Source organism: Ornithorhynchus anatinus, chromosome 21, assembly GCF_004115215.2.
Source record: "Ornithorhynchus anatinus isolate Pmale09 chromosome 21, mOrnAna1.pri.v4, whole genome shotgun sequence".
Taxonomy (NCBI): Eukaryota; Metazoa; Chordata; class Mammalia; order Monotremata; family Ornithorhynchidae; genus Ornithorhynchus; species Ornithorhynchus anatinus.
Window position 1 is genome coordinate 4,812,816 of NC_041748.1, and position 16,927 is coordinate 4,829,742.

The following is a 16,927-nucleotide window of genomic DNA, read 5'->3' on the forward strand; positions in this document are numbered from 1 at the left end:
ATATAAATGAATTACAGATATGGACATGAGTGCTGTGGGGCTGGGATGGGGGTGGTGAATAAAAGGAGCAAGTCAAGGGCAACACGGAAGGGAGCTGAAGAAGAGGAAAAGAGGGTTTAGTCAGGGAAGGCCTCTTAGAGGAGATGAATGTTCTTCCCCTTGATTCTATTTATTGCCATTGTTCTTGTCTGTCCGTCTCCCCCGATTAGACCGTAAGCCCGTCAGAGGGCAGGCACTGTCTCTATCTGTTACCGATTTGCACGTTCCAAGCGCTTAGTACAGTGCTCTGCACACAGTAAGCGCTCAATAGATACTATTGAATGAATGAATGTTCAGTAAGCCTTCAAAGGAGGGGAGAGTAAGCCATGAAGAAGGCAGGAGGGGCATTATCTCTGGGCTCTGCTAAAGTCAGAACTTGTATTTCTTCAATTGCAAGCTCTACAAGAGACAGGGACCGTGTCTAATACCACCTGTGAAGTCCTTTTAGACTTTAAGCTTGTTGTGGGCAGAGAACGTGCCTGCCAACTCTGTCGTGCGGTCCTCTCCTAACTGCTCAGTACGGCGCTCTTCGGATAGTAAGTGCTCAATAAATACCACTGAAAGAATGAATGAATTTAAAAGGCAAGCTCTCCTACGGTAGCCTTCACCCTGAGGATCGGCGGGGTCAAAGGTTGTGCTTTTCGCGGTCCCTCCCAGACCCACCACGGGTGTCGGGTCTGCCCCAGGTGAAACCGGATTTCAGGGGGACAGAACAGGGCTGGCGATTGGACAGCCGGAAGGGGGGCCGTTACACTGTAAGAGAGTGAGTACCAGGTCTCACAGTGAACCGGTCTCTTTCCCGACTGGATCTGGCTCCCAGACGGAACTCCGTGGCCCAAATGGGGCCCAGACGACAGTAGGACCCGGACCCGGCCTGAAGCCATCTGGCCAAGTGAAAAGTTTGATTTCGTTCTGGCCCGTTAATGACACAGAGTGGCCGGAAAGGTTGTTCACTGCAGGGAACTCTTGAAGACGTCCGGAGCAGGAAGTCGGCCGATGAAATTGTAAGTAGGTTACCCGAGCAAATGTGACTTTCCAGTGACTGCTCAGACCTGCCCGACCCGATACGTGATGGAAAACGCCTCACTTTTATCGAAAAATCCGGAGCGCGTGCTTTCAGCAATTCTTCTATGGGGAGATCGATATGCCTAGCTTCTTCGAGAGAAGCCGCCGTAATGCTGCTGCTGAGAAATGTCTCTTTTTTTCATTAGGTCTGGTGAAAGAAAGCAGCAGCAGCAGCAAGAATGATAATACATTCATGCTCTTTTAACACTATCTAACCCAACCCACTCTGAGTTAGAGCAGGCAACGTTTAATAGTTTCCAAGACAGTTGAGGTATAACAAAGTAGCACTGATTTATGAACTCTATCGAGAAACAGCTTACATTTGGATCTTCGAACCTGGTCTCATCCAAAGCAGGGGTAGGGCTATAAATCAACTGTAAATGATTTAAAAAAAAAGATCGTGGGGAGGGGCAGAAATCCATTATGAAGGGTTAAAAAAAATAGATGGTCGATTAAAAAAAAAAAGATGAAAATGTTCAGACAGGAGGCTCATTTTAAGAAAAGGGAAAGGAATATTGGTAGTGTCTTCAGAGACAACCAGAACAGTTGAAAAACTATGACAATTTGCCCTCTCTTTCAGTGGCCTAGTCTTACATTTGGACATTGCGGGTACCTTCATTGGTTGTCTTCCAGGCTATTTTCTCCTTTCTGCCTTTTCATTATCTCTTCACCTACTCACCCATCCCCGTCCCTAACCATTCCACCACCCTTTACTCCCGTCGTACATGTCAAGCAGTTCTTTCCAGCGCTCGGCGGTTTGGTAGTCGTCCGCTCCGTTTTTAGCGATTGCTTTGGAACCTGTAGATCCCACCCTGGAAAATGCAGACTCTCCTGGGAAAGCAGCTCATTCTTATGGATTTGCTGCTTGTTTTGTTGAATGATCATAGAGCATTCACGGAGTTCATCCAGGCTGTAAGCTCATTGTGGGCAGGGAACTCGTCTACCACTCTGCTGCACTCTATCCTCTCAAGCGCTTCCAACTCTGTTATATTTTCATATTGTACTCTCCCAAGTACTTAGTACAGTGCTCAAAAAATACAGTCGGTTGATTGATCGGTTGATTGATTGGCCAACTTCCCCTTGGTCCTCCCAGGGACCCGGAGGATCAAATTCAGCATGGGGAACTGTGGGGGTGGGGGAGGAGTGCCTTCCTTAAGCGCCTTGTCTAATGCCGTCAAGTCGTTTCCGACCCATAGCGACACCACGGACACATCTCTCCCCGAACGCCCCGCTCTCCGTCTGCAATCGTTCTGGTAGTGCATCCGTAGAGTTTTGCTTGATAAAAATACCCAAGTGGTTTACCACTGCCGCCTTCCGCGCAGTAAACTCGAGCGTCCGCCCTCGACTCTCTCCCATGCCGCTATTGCCCAGCGCGGGTGACTTTTGACTTGTAGCAGATGGCCCTCCACCCGCTAGCCACTGGCCGAGCTAGGAACGGAATGGGTAGCCCTCTGCTTGACTCTCCCTCCTGTAGCCGAGACTGGTAGAGGACTGGAAACTCTCCAGGTGCGACCCTGAGAGGGACCTTAAGTGTCTGTCTCTCCCATAAATGGTAATCTCCTTGAGAACAGAATCATGACTTCTGACTCTTTTAGACTTTCCCCCTGCACTTAATACAGCGCTCTGCACATAGTAGGTGCTCAATCAATGCTATCGATATAAACACGTACTACGTGCCAGGCAGTGAACTAAGCGCAGGGGGAGATACAGGCCAATCAGGTTGGACACAGTCCAAGTCTCACATGGAGCTTAATCCCCATAGTACATATGAGATAACTGAGGCACACACAAATGACTCGTCCAAGGTCACGAGGCAGACAAGTAGTGGAGCAGGGACTAGAACCCAGGTCTTCTGAATCTCGGGCCTCCAGTCGCTCCAGTAGACTATGCTGCTGTGATGGCTCGATTGGCCTAGGAGATCATCCCGTGCCTTCCTATCCGTGATCGACAATGTAGAGATCTCGGGTTTTACATCCATAAATGTCTCAGTACAATGAACCGGAGCCCCTCACCGTCGTCAGAACTTACTGAGCCTTATTTTGCTCAGAACATCGTACTAGGTCTTGGGAACCTTCAGTGAAAGAAAAAGTCACGGCCCATTCCTCAAGGAACATACCGTCTGAAGGGAAAGATAGGTAATCGTACATCGACTAATGTACAGTAAGTAAAAGTACAAGAAAAAAGAAACCCGTAACCAGTAGCTTAAAACCGGAAGACGAAGAAGCAGCTGAGAAGCAGCATAGCCTAATGGAAAGAGCATTGGCCTAGGAGTCAGAGCACCTGGGTTCTAATCCTGCCTCGGCCACTTGTCAGCTTTGTGACCCTGGGCAAGTCACTTAACCTCTCTGGGCCTCGGTTATCTCTTCTGCCAAACGAGGATTAAAACTCTGAGCCCCATGTGGGACCAGGGACTACGTCCAAACTGATTACCTTATATCAACTCCAGCACTTAGTACAGTGCCTGGCACATAGTAAGTGTCTCACAAATTCCATAAAAAAATACAAAAACTTGTTCCGGCAGCCCTGGATTGGCCTAAATAAAGTGTATTTTGGTGTATTCTCCAACAAAATTGTTAGCAAAAGAGAATATCCGTAGAGTCACGCATTATTTCTAGTACTTAAAATCATGTTCTTTTTCACCAGATACTTTCTTGAGGAACCCCTTTGATAAAGAATACATAAACAATCAATGAATGGCATTTAATGAGCATTTTCTGTGCGCAGAGCAGTGTTCTAAGCTCTTGGGAAAGCACGACACAACAGAGTTGGTAGACCCAATCCCTGTCCACAGACAACCTGCAGTCTAGAGGCACCGACAGACCTTAAACATAAATTACGGATCCAATCCTACTTCGATCAGATGATGTTAAAGTCTAATTCATTCATCGCAAAGACTCCACACTACTGAGTAAGTTTGGGGTTCTAACATCCCTCCTAATAATCTTGTCAAGTTTAGTCGGACTCAGTCAGATAAGCCACGGTAGAGTCGAAAACTGAGCTATATTGATCGTCAGCTCCTCGAGGGGAAGAATCTGGGGAATATTTTGATATTCCGCTCCCAGATGCCATCTACCATATTCAATCTCTCGCTGACACGTCTGATGTTTGCGCCTCAGAGGCAGGACGAAGGACAATATCAGTGCTGATGGCTTTTTATGAAGAGCCTCTCTTGTCTCCAGCCTTTGGGTATACAGCTAATGTACCACACATATTGCTTATTTAAGAACAGCTGTGGGCAGTTTGCCAGAGAATTCAACTCGGGCGGGGAAGACATTTGCTTTCTGACGACAGCTCATACTTTAGATCTTAACCACTCTGTCTCCAGTTTGGGAATTCTTTCGGGTCTGTGATTCCTCTGGGCTGGTGCGAAACATCAATCAACATCACAGAACTGTTTTTGAGCTTCATTCAGGGCTTCTTCCAAGATTTCCCACACGCAAAGGTGTCCACTTTGGTTTGATGGAAGGGACGGGAGACCAAGAAACAGAAATGAGCAGTTTGGGGGAAAAGAAATAGAAGAGACTGAGCTACTGAGGCAAGCATGGATGGGAAAGGAGGACTCTTGAAGAAAGAGCACTGGCCTTTCTCGAGTCAGAGGATCTGGGATCTAATCCCGGTGCCTCCACGTGCCTGCTGTATGACCTTGGCGAAGTCGTTTCTCTGGGACTCAGTTTCTTCATCTGTACAATGGGGATTAAGTACCTGTTCTTCCCGCTAGATTAACTTGCGATCCCGATGACAGACACTGTACTCAACCCACTCACCTTATGTCTGCCACAGGTGCTTAGCACAGTGCTTGCTACACAGTAAACGCTTAACAAATACCAATACCACCACCGAACAATCACCTAATAATGATCTGTTAAAGGAGAACTTTGAATGGAGGCGCTAGTGGATTCCAAAGAGTTTATAAAATTTGTGGTATATTTTATGTGCTTACTTAGTGCCAAGCAGCATGGACTAGTGGATGGAGCAGAGGCCTAGGAATTAGAAGGACCTGGGTTCTAGTTCTGGCTCCACCACTGGTGTGCTGTGTGACCTTGGACAAGTCACTTCACTTCTAGGTGCTGCAGTAACCTCATCTGTAAAAAAGGGGATTAAGACTGTGAGCCCCACGGGGGACAGGGACTGTGTCCAACCTGATTACTTCGTATCTACCCCAGTGCCTGAAACTTAGTAAGAACTTAACAAATACCATAAAAAATAATAAAAATTACTGAGCGCTCTGGGGGATATTAAAAAATCAGTTCAGAATCCATCCCTCTCCCTCATAGGATTCACTGTCTAAGGGGGTGTCATCCTCACTGCACGGAGGGAGATCCGGGAACTCGGTAATAGTTCAAACTAGGAATACTGATTTTCCAAAGATTGGGAGTCTTTCTCTCTCTGTAGGACCGTAAATTCCTTGTGGGCTTGGGTTACGTGGACCAACTCGGTTGTATTGTACTTTCCCAAATGCTCTGTACACGGTAAATGCTCAATAACTACCACTGATTGATTGAAAGATCGATTGAAGTTGACATTGCATCCTTGGTACATTGGGCTCTCATGGATTTCGAGGCATTAAAATCAGATGTCATAATTTAAATTTGCCCAGGAAAGTTACTGATGCCTCTCATGGACACATGCTAAGGCAAAAATCACCCCAGCATTCTGAATTCATCCCAGAAGCTCTATCCCCCTAAAGGTTGTTGAAAGGGAAAGAGTGGAGTTAAAGTAGGATATCATAACTTAAATTTGCCCAGGAAAATTACTGAGGCCTCTCATGGACACCTGATAAGGCAAAAATCAACACAGCCTTCTGAATTGATCTCAGAGGATCTGTACCCCTAAAGACTGTTGAGAGGGGAAACGGGTGAAGTCAAGATGGATCCAGTAGGAGAAATGGGAGGGGGGAGGGGGCACACTGAAATCACATAAATTAGATGATTTTAATCTAATCATGAATCTAATCAAATCATTTTGCTGTTTCAGCGAAAAATTATTTGCAGGAACAATGAAAGTTTCTGAGTTGCTGCTTTCAGTTTCTGTTAAAGGGCCCATTTGGGGCAAAAACCCATCCCGTAGATCATTTTATATGGGTACATTTTAAATTTCAAATGAGGGTTCAGCAGAGCACCACGAAAGCACAGTCTTGAAAATGCATCCGCCTGCCCAAACCCAAGAGCAGTTACTGCGATGCTTATCTTAGACCATGGAGTCTTGTTTGAGTTTCAGTAAATAATGATTTTTTAAAAATTGCTTGGTTAATAAGATGCACAGACTTTGCGTCTCCTTGAAACTATCTTCTAACCTATTTTACTCAAACCATATCCACTTCAAGTTTCTCTGTGCCAGTTAGCTAGCAAATATATACTGAAAACTTGTCTTTGACTTCAAGGAATGGATAACCTTAAACTGCTTCTGTTCCTTCCTTCGTAAACATTTAGGTCATAAACACTGTGTGCTTGGAATTGAATGTGGACTTGTGAAGTTACAGATGAGGAGAACAAATATATTTCATCGGTGCAGGGACAGGGTAGAAAGCAACACTTTATAATTCAGCAGGCGCTGAAATGTAGCTTTAGAAAATTGTTATGGGAAACATATGGAACTGTGCTAGGTACATTGCATAGAGAAGCAGCGTAGCCAAGTGGAAAGAGCCCAGGCCTGGGAGTCAGAGGACCTGGATTCTAATCCCGGCTCTGCCACTTGCCAGTTGTGTGACCTTGGGCCAGTCACTATGTTTCAGAGTTTTCTCATCTGTAAAATGGAGAATCAATACTTGTTCTCCTTCCTAATTAGATTCCCAGTCCTGTATGAGACAAGGAAACTCACTTAATATCTCTGGGCCTCAGTTTCCTCATCAGTAGAATGGGGATTAAGACTGTGAGCCCCCCGTGGGACCTGGACAGTTTCCAACCTGATTAGCTTGTATTTACCCCAGCGCTTAATACATTGCCTGGAACATAGTAAATGCTTAACAAATACCATAAAAAAGGACTGTGTCTGATCTGCATATACCGTATGAACTCCAGTGCTTAGTACTGTGCTTGGCACATAGTAACTGCTTAATAAATCCCATAATTATTATTATTAGATATATGGACTTATAGGAACATAAAGAAAAATCTGAAAAATAATGGTGATAAACAGGCATGAGAACAATCTCTGAACATACAGACAGAGCAAAATGATATATTATCAACATCAGGATGCTCTCTCTGCCCACTCGGGGTCCCCCAAATTCCTGAAATTTCCCCCAAGGTCTCCCTAAACTCCGGAAGGAATACACAGTGTCGTCTCCATGGAGTTGATGAAGATGGATGGAGGCTGTTGGTGAGCGGAGCGGAGCTTTCCTGCTGCTTTCTGGCTCAAACTCATAGCCTTGCTCACCCCAGGCCTCCAACAGCAATAATTACTGTGGTACTTGTTAAGCACTTACTATGTGCCGGACACTGTTCTAAGCACTGGGGTAGATGTAAGATAATCGGGTCGGACACGGCCCCTGTCCCATTTAGGGTTCACAGTCGTAGTCACCATTTGACAGATGAGAGAACTGAGGCACATCGAAGGGGAGTGACTTGTCAACGTCCCACAGCAGACAAATGGCGGAGTGGGATTAGAACCCAGGTCCTTCTGAAGCTCTCTGTGGGCAGGGAATGGGTCTGTTTATTGTTACGTCGTACTCTTCCGAGCGCTGAGTATGGCGCCCTGCACCCAGTAACAATGATACGATTGAATGAAGGAATATCTCCCAGGCCCGGACTCTATCCGCTAGGACGTGCTTCTTCCCAATACCTGAGCAGGACTGAAGAGAGAAAAGAATAGCTGGGTAGGGATGAAATACACCCCAAGAGGATCCTGAAAAGCCTCTTAAGCTTTTAGAAGCTTGCGTGTCAATCCCAAATCCTGTCCTGTTGCATCCTCGTACGAGGCCAGTTCTGAAGAAGAGAGCCAGGGCTCTCTGTTCCGAAGAATCTGGTCCTGCTGTCTCTTAGGGTCCAGCTTCCAATGCCGTTTCATGCTGATGGGGTGTGACCCAGGCACAATTTATTTCCCCATCCGTTTTCTGCAGGCAAGTGGAGGAAGAAAAGGTGGTTTTCAGGTTGGTGTTTTGGGTTTCTTTAATGGTAAAATGTTAATCAATCAATCGATCGTATTTATTGAGTGCTTACCCTGTGCAAAGCACTGTACTAAGCGCTTGGGAGAGTACAATATAGCAATGGGTTAAGAGATTACTATGTGCCAGGCACCATTTAATCAGGTTGGACACAGTCCCTGCCCCACATAGGGCTCACAGTCTTGGTCCCCATTGAACAGATGAGGCAACTGAGACCCAGAGAAGTGAAGTGACTTGCCCAGTGTCTCCCTGCTGACAAGTGGCGGAGCGAGGACTAGAACCCAGGTCCTCCGGACTCCTAGGCCCGTGCTCTGTCCACTAGATAACACCGCCTCTCTTCAGGAGCAAGTATCTTCCTTCTCTGCTGCACAGACCCTGGCCCTTTGAGGGCCGGGAAGCACCATGCTCATTCATTCAACAGTATTTATTGAGCGCTTACTATGTGCAGAGCACTGTACTAAGCACTTGGAATGGACAAATCGGCAACAGACAGAGACAGTCCCTGCCCTTTGACGGGCTCACGGTCTAATCGGGGGAGACGGACAGACAGGAACAGTGGCAATAAATAGATTCGAGGGGAAGAGCATCTCATGAACACAGTAGCAAATAAATAGAATCAGGGCGATGTACATCTCATTAACAAAATAAATAGGGTAATGAAGATATATACAGTTGAGCGGAGGAGTACAGTGCTGAGGGGATGGGACGGGAGAAGGGGAGGAGAAGAGGGAAAGGGGAGAATATCTGAATTCCCGTTCAACAGTGCCTCACTGCTTTCATTTCAGCCATCCCTGGAAACTTGGGTTGAAGTTCTCCTCTGACATCCATCCGTCAGTCAATCAATCAATAGTATTTATCAAGCACTTACTATGTGCAGAGCACTGTACTAATCCCGATTAGACTGTAAGCCCGTCGATTAGACTGCAACCCCGTCGATTAGACTGTAAGCCCGTCAGTGGGCAGGGATTATCTCTATCTGTTGCCGAATTGTCCATTCCAACCGCTTAGTACAGTGCTCTGCACCTAGTAAGCGCTCAATAAATACTATTGAATGAATGAATCAGTGCTTGGCATTTTGAACTCTGGCTCTCTGATCAGTAGTTGAGAGGCTTTCGGAGAGAGTTCTGCCATCTGACAGCCGTGGGACTTCAGGCCAGCCTCTTAATATTTTGTGCCTCGGTTTCTTCAACTGTAAAATGGCGTTTCGAGACGGGTTCTCCCTCCTACTTAGGCTGTGCATGGCCTGTTGGATAGAGCACGGGCCTAGGAGTCAGAAGGACCCGGGCTTTAATCCCAGTTCCGCCACCTCTCTGCTATATGACCTCGGGCAAGTCCCTAACTTCTCTGGGCCTCAGTTACCTCATCTGTAAAATGGGGATTGAGGCTGTGAGCCCCAGGGGGGACAGGGACCGTGTCCAACCTGATTTGCCTGTATCTACCCCAGCGCTTAGAACAGGGGCTGGCACATAGTAAGAACTTAATAAATACCGTTATTACTATGCGGGACGTGAATGGGGTCTGACCTGATTATCTTGCATCTACCCCAGTGCTTAATATTGTGCTCTCTGCACAGCATGTGCTAAACAAATATCACAATCATTATTATAATTTGTATTTTCATTACTATCATTGGTATTATTTACTTGGGGACATAAGAATTAATGAATACCTCTTTGCTACTCTGTGGATTATTTATAGTCGGGGTGACTTTGGTCCCGTGATTATTTCTACTACATCATATCTAAGTCAGTTTTGTGAACCGAGCTGCTGAAATGAGTCGATGCAGTTACCGTACATTGATCATGTGGTTTTGCAGCAATAACCTGATCTGCTAATTAAGGATGTGACACTCACAGCCTAAAAACTCCCGCTCCAATCTCTAGATCTTGCTGGCCGGGAGATAAATAGTAGCTAAATTTCATCAACTCAGTAATGAAGACAGCCAGCTAAACAAATCAATCCATTTTTAAACAGAATTTGTGGCCTTTTCAATTTTTTACAATTCAGAATCCCAGCAGAGATGAAACATATCCTCAGCGGATATCGCAAGAGAAGGGGGAGTAATTGGATTTTAGTTCTGTAATTCCGCTGCTAGGGCATGACGGAGAGACTTTTACATATCTGAGAACAGGAGCGTGTCTTTGCATGAGCCATTTCAGAACTTCCAGTCCGTTTTTGAAAGCATTCCGACCGTCAGAAATAACCACGTCCCATTCGGATCTGCCTCCACCTCTTATGCACGTATTATCTTTTCCCTTTTTAATCATCTTAGCATTTTTCTCAATGCATAACAATTGAATGCCTACAATGGCACCTCTGTCAAAAAGACATAATTATGCGCGACAGATAGATTTTTTGAAAACTATTCAAAGCAACGATTCCTTTCTTGGTAGATATGCAGGAATAATCTATCAGCAGAAGTAGTTGTCTCCATGGAGGGTGATATTTCCATTGTACTAGTGTACTGTTAGCATTTACCGCTTCCGGTGAGAAAAAAAAAGGTTATTGTCTATTTGATGTTGTTCCGAAACACTTTTCGGAAAGGGCAAGATCTACCTTAATAGAGTCTATCAATTCATATAACCAGAACAACTGAGTCAAACTGACAATGAAATTCTGCATTTTTACCTTGCATTTAAGCAGTCAGATGTCAGTGTAATTGAAAGGTTTTTATCTTTCGATGTCCTTTCCCTCCTCGTCGTCTACTCGAAGCATCGGGCGTAAAAAGAGCATTTGGTCCGCCAGCAAGGGTTACGGGGAGCGACTGTATTCCTCCAACTTCATTAGGCATCTGAGGAGATTTGAGAGTTGAGGACAGATTGGTTCATATTTTCATTGTCCTTTAAACCAGATCAAGACATCCATTCCTCGTTAAGGAGAATATAATAAGCCACCATCACTCAGGAAGGCAATTTTGCAGTGGTTACAGTCGACTGCATTGAGGGGACAGCTTTGCACTTTAGGTGTCCACATTATTTCTCAGCAAAGTACGAAAGGGAGAATGATCAAAGATTTGCCGGAGGATTTAATTGCGTGATTTCTGCGAACATCGGGGGGAGCCACGTGAATCAGCCCTGTAGAATGGTCTGTTTTGAAAATTTCAGGTTGCAAAGGTTTCTATGGAAATGATCCTGCTTTTCTTTCGCTAATTAGCCTAATTATTCCAGTTACCAAAAGGGAGACTAAAGAAAGAGAGATACCCAGGAGTAGATTGTGTTCACTGGAATGGTTTCTTAGTATTTCCTTATTTTCTCTCAGCTTCTCATTTCTCTCTTACTTGAACCACCTTGTCCTCCGGCCTCTCAGCTTCACTGATACTCACATGATCGAGTGGCAGCACGACCTAGTGGAAGGAGCCTGGGCCTGGGAGTCAGAGGACACGTGTTCTAATCCCTTCTCTGCCAGATGTCTGCTGTGTGACCTTGGGAAAGTCATTTAACTTCTCTGAGTCTCAGTTATCTCAACTGTAAAATAGGGGTTAAGACTGTGAACGCCCTGTGGGGCAGGGACTGGGTCCAGCCTGATTACCTTGTAGCTACCCTAGCACTCAACAGTGCTTGGCACTTAGGAAGCGCTTAACAAATACCCCAATTATTATTAGACTCGTACACGTCTCGCGATAACTTTCTCCTCCCGTCCCCTTTCATCTCCTCCCGTCCCCAGGCTCTTTCTCCATCCCATTACCTAGACTCATCCCCCCTTCCTCCAACCCTACCACTGTGTCATCAGGAGGAGATATCTCAACTTATCCACTCTTCCCCCACTAATAATAATGATATTGATATTTGTTAAGCACTTACTAGACGCCGAGCACTTCATTAAGTGCTGAGTTCTTGTCTTATGCTGTCGAGGCGACTCTGACCCATAGCATGAGCCAATTCAGAACTTCCAGTCCGTTTTTGAAAGCATTCCGATTGTCAGAAATAACCACGTCCCATTCGGATCTGCCTCCACCTCTTATGCACGTATTATCTTTTCCCTTTTTAATCATCTCAGCATTTTTCTCAATGCATAACAATTGAATGCCTACAACGGCACCTCTGTCAAAAAGACATAATTATGAGCGACAGATAGATTTTTGAAAACTATTCAAAGCAAGGATTCCTTCCTTGGTAGATATGCAGGACACATCTCTCTCAGAACGGCCCGCTCTCCGTCTGCAATCGTTCTGGTAGTGGATCCATAGAGTTTTCTCGGTAAAAATTCCGAAATGGTTTACTATCGCCTCTTTCCACGCGGTAAACTTGAGTCTCCGCCCTCGACGCCCCTGCTGCTGCTGCCCGGCTCACATGAATTTTGACGTGCAGCAGGTGGCCTTCCCCTGGCTAGCCACTGCCCGAGCTAGGAATGGCATGGGTATGTCTCTGCTTGACTCTCCCTCCCATAGTCGAGACTGGTAGAGGACTGGAAACTCTCCAGGTGCCACCCTGAGAGGGGAAGTGCCAGGGTAGATACACGTTGATCAGGTTGGACACAATCCTTGTCCTGCATGGGGCTCACGTGTGGCATTAAGTAGGAGAGAGAAAAGTCACTGAGACTCCATTTTGCAGGTGAGGAAACTGAAGCACAGTGAAGTTAAGGACACACAACAGACAGCGGCAGAGCCATGATAAGGACTGTGTCCGTCCTAATAAGCTGGCATGGCCTAGTCATTCATTCAATAGTATTTATCGAGCGCTTACTATGTGCAGAGCACTGTCCTAAGCGCTTGGAATGAACAAGTCGGCAACAGATAGAGACGGTCCCTGCCGTTTGACGGGCTTACGGTCTGATCGGGGGGAGACGGACAGACAAGTGGCCTAGTGGCAAGAGCACGGGTCAAAGGTCGTGGCTTCCGATCCCGGCTCCGCCACTTGCCTGCTGTATGACCTCGGGCTTAATTTCTCTTAACTTCTTAATGTTGTTCACTTAACTTCTCTGTGCCTCAGCTACCTCATCTGTAAAATGGGGATTGAGACTGTGAGCCCCACGTGGGACAACCTGATTACCTTGTATTTACCCCAGTGCTTAGAATAGTACGTGGCACAGAGTAATAATAATAGTCATTATTATTATTATTGTCGTTGTTACTTCCCCCACGCTTAGAACAGTATTTGACTCATAGTAAGTGATTAACAAATACCATTAAAAAATCCCAGGTCCTCTGACTCCATGAACCGTGCTCTTTCCACTAGGCCACACTTCTTCCCCGCTACCAGTTTGCAGTCTCAATCCAACCTTCAGTGGCCAAAAACAAAGGCTCCCTTTGGCCCGTTCTTCCATTTGCGGAGCTATAACGAGGACTGTAATGAGGATTCTAGACTGTAAGCTCATTACGGGCAGGGAACGCGTCTGCCAACTCTGTTAGATTGCTCTACCGTTCTCTCCCAACCACTTAGTACAGTGCTCTCCGCACAGTAAGTGCTCAATAAATACGACTGATTGATTGGCACCTGCCCCGCTGGTTCTGACATTGACACCGTCCCCAGAAAACTCTTCTCTATTTTCTTAGTCTTTTTAATTTGGCAGTTTCCCTTCGAGTGGGATGAGTTAAGATTTGGGGCGCCTCACCAGCTCTTATAACCTCACCGATTGAGACAGTGGCCCACATGTCACCAGCGTCGCATGATCTCAGATGGAGGAGAGGCCTTCCCAATCAATCAGTCGTTCGATCGATCGGTAGTCAGGGCCTCCATAAATGCTACTCGGGGACTGACTGAACTAAGATTATAGAGGTGTGTGTGTGTGTAATTGGAGCACAATCAGCCACCTTCCTCCCCCTTCCAAGCAGGAGGCTCAGCTGTTGTTCTTTCTTCTGCCAAGAGCTTTCGCTGTCTCCTATTTCCCTTTGTTCGCTCCGTGAAATGCACGTGCCAAGAGCCGGTGCCTTTGCGGAGCGGCCCCTGGACCGGTGCCGGCATGGAGGGGGTCGTTTCCCTGGTAACCGACACAGGGGAAAGAATGCAGCAGAATAGCTGCTCCTCCCTGGCCCGGGAAGCGTGTCCAATGATATGTGAAAGGGTGGTTCCATTTTCTATAGCAGCAGGGGGAGGTTGGCACCAAAGTAGGCCTGGGCAGACTGATGTTTGGGGAGGAGAAGCCCCGTCTCGCCCCGTCTCATCCCTCATTCGCATTCCCCTAGCTGACAGGAAGCCTCTGTGACAGAGAGAGAGGGAAGTGGCTTGGCTTAGTGAAGAGCACGGGCCTGTGAGTCAGAAAGACCCGAGTTCTAATCCCAGCTCCGCCACATGTTGGGTGTGTGACCTCGAGCAAGCCGCTTCACTTCTCTGGACTTCAGTTACCCCATCTGTAAAGTGGGGATTAACGGGACGGGGACTGTGTCCGACCCGATTTAACTGCTCTGAACGGTGCTTAGAGCAGTGCTTGGCACCTAGCAAGCACTTAACGAGTCTTGTCTCGTGCCGTCGGGTCGTCTCCGACCCTTAGCGACACGTCTCTCCCAGGACTCCCCGCTCTTCGTCTGCGGTCTCTCCGGGAGTGGATCCGTAGAGGTTTCTTGGTAAAAATACGGAAGTGGTTTACCTAGTGCTTAGTATAGTGAGCGCTTATCAAGTAGCACTATTATTATTATTAGTGGTAATAGTACAGCATTCCAACTGACAGGAGAGCAACATTCTCTAAGTCTAAACAACCAGCCAACTAATCAGTCAGGAAAATCTCGGAGGCAGTTTCTGCTTTGCCCCGGGTTTCCACTGAGAATGCTCCAGGTCTGAGTATCAGGCATCCGAATTTCTCCATCAAAGTGCTTTCTGATTGAAGAAGAGAATGTTCAGATCTCCATTTATATTGATCTTATTAGTAAAATCCCCCCGTGCATCTTGGGCAGTGGCACAGGCCAGTAAAATGTCAGGCTCCATGTGGGTTTTGGGGTTTTTTTTAAATTGTGCTTTTTAGGTGCTTACTTACTATGCCGCACTAAACCTCGGGGTAGATACACGGTAATAGGGTTAGACACAGTCCCTGCCCCACGAAGGGCTCGCAGTCTTAATCCCCATTTTACAGATGAGGTAACTGAAGCACAGAGCAGTAAAGCAGCACGGCTCAATGGAAAGAGCCCGAGATTGGGAGTCAGAGGTCGTGAGTTTGAATCCCGGCTCTGCCACCTGTCGGCTGTGTGACTGTGGGCGAGTCTCTTCACTTCTCTGTGCCTCAGTGACCTCATCTGTACAATGGGAATTGACTGTGAGCCTCACGTGGGACGACCTGATGACCCGGTATTTACCCCCAGCGCTTAGAACAGTGCTCTGCACAGAGTAAGCGCTTAACAAATACCAACATTATTAAAGTGACATGCTCAAAGCCACACAGCAGATAAGAGGCGGAGTCAGGAATAGAACCCAGGTCCTCCGACTCCCAGGCCCGTGCTCTTTCCTCCAGGCCAGGCTGCCTCTCTGGTTCTCTGGGACGTGGACTGGGTCCAACTTGAATATCGTGTATCTACCCAGAGCTTACTACATTGCCTGGCACATAATAAGTATTTAACAAAAAAAGATTAAAAACAAACCGGACTGTTGGCCACACATCACTGAAAAACAATGTGGCCTAGTGGATAGAGCCCGGAAGTCAGAAGGACCCAGGTTCTAATCCCAGCTCAGGGCTTCGGAGTCAGAGGCCATGGGTTCGACTCCCGGCTCTGCCACCTGGCAGCTGTGGGGCTGTGGGCGAGTCGCTTCACTTCTCTGTGCCTCAGTGACCTCGTCTGTAAAATGGGGATTAACCGTGAGCCTCACGTGGGACGGCCCGACGACCCTGTATCTCCCCCAGCGCTTAGAACAGTGCTCTGCACAGAGTAAGCGCTTAACAAATACCAACACTACTTCTCTGCTGTGTGACCTTGGGCAAACCGCTTAACTTCTCTCTACCTCAGTTCTCTCATTTGTAAACTGGAGACTGTGAGCCCCATGTAGGACATGGACCGTGTCCAACCTGATTAGCTTCTATCGACACAGCGATTAGTACATCACCTGGCTCGTGGTAAGCGCTAAACAACTACCATTAAAAAAAAAAAATGGATTGTTGAACGCATACCGGGCCTTGCCAGTCAAGACAACATACAAATAGAGTGTAGCACTGTTATAGAAGCAGCGCGGCTTAGTGGAAAGAGCCCCGGCTTGGGAGTCGGAGGTCATGGGTTCGAATCCCGGCTCCGCCACTTGTCAGCTGCGTGACTTTGAGCAAGTCACTTCACTTCTCTGAGCCTCAGTTCCCTCATCTGTAAAATGGGGATGAAGCCTGCGAGCCCCACGTGGGACAACCTGATGACCTTGTATCTATCCCAGTGCTTTGAACAGTGCTCGGCACGCAGTAAGCGCTCAACAAATACCATTATCATTATTATTATTCATCAAGACATCACTGTTGACTATTAAGAGTAGTTATTGACACACACACACCCCCCCATCTATCCTTGAGATAGTCCAGTTTCCCGGTGTTGCCTGACTAATCTGACCTGCAGAAGAAAGCAAAACCTGTTTCGTCTTCGATGGTCTCCCTGTCGTCGTTCTTAATGCCGAAATGCCGGGTGCCGGGAGGGAGGTGTAACGTGTCGGTAGCCGAGATTAAATGGAAAAGCAGCATCACTGGTCGGACAGACGGCGGAGAGCGTGGAAGAAGCAGTTCAGCCTTGAGCGCGACTTGTTGACAGCTCGGAAGGCAGTTGCGCTGCCGAGGGTGACGTGTCCCAGTTAATCGGCTCGTTTCCTCCTTGCTTAAAAGAAGAAA

At 46.9% G+C, this 16,927-nt stretch overlaps 1 protein-coding gene and 2 non-coding genes across 3 annotated transcripts in view; 2 read left to right on the forward strand and 1 right to left on the reverse strand.

The window, feature by feature from the left end:
- Nucleotides 1-16,927, forward strand: part of ARPP21 (cAMP regulated phosphoprotein 21) — a 191,809-nt gene that overhangs the window by 137,750 nt on the left and 37,132 nt on the right.
- On the forward strand, nt 753-863 carry MIR128-2 (microRNA mir-128-2). The gene has a single exon (NR_034849.1). It is a non-coding gene; the product is annotated as a microRNA mir-128-2 (primary transcript).
- LOC114806261 lies at nt 2,491-2,628 on the reverse strand. Its single transcript, XR_003754296.1, has one exon. It is a non-coding gene; the product is annotated as a small nucleolar RNA SNORA7 (small nucleolar RNA).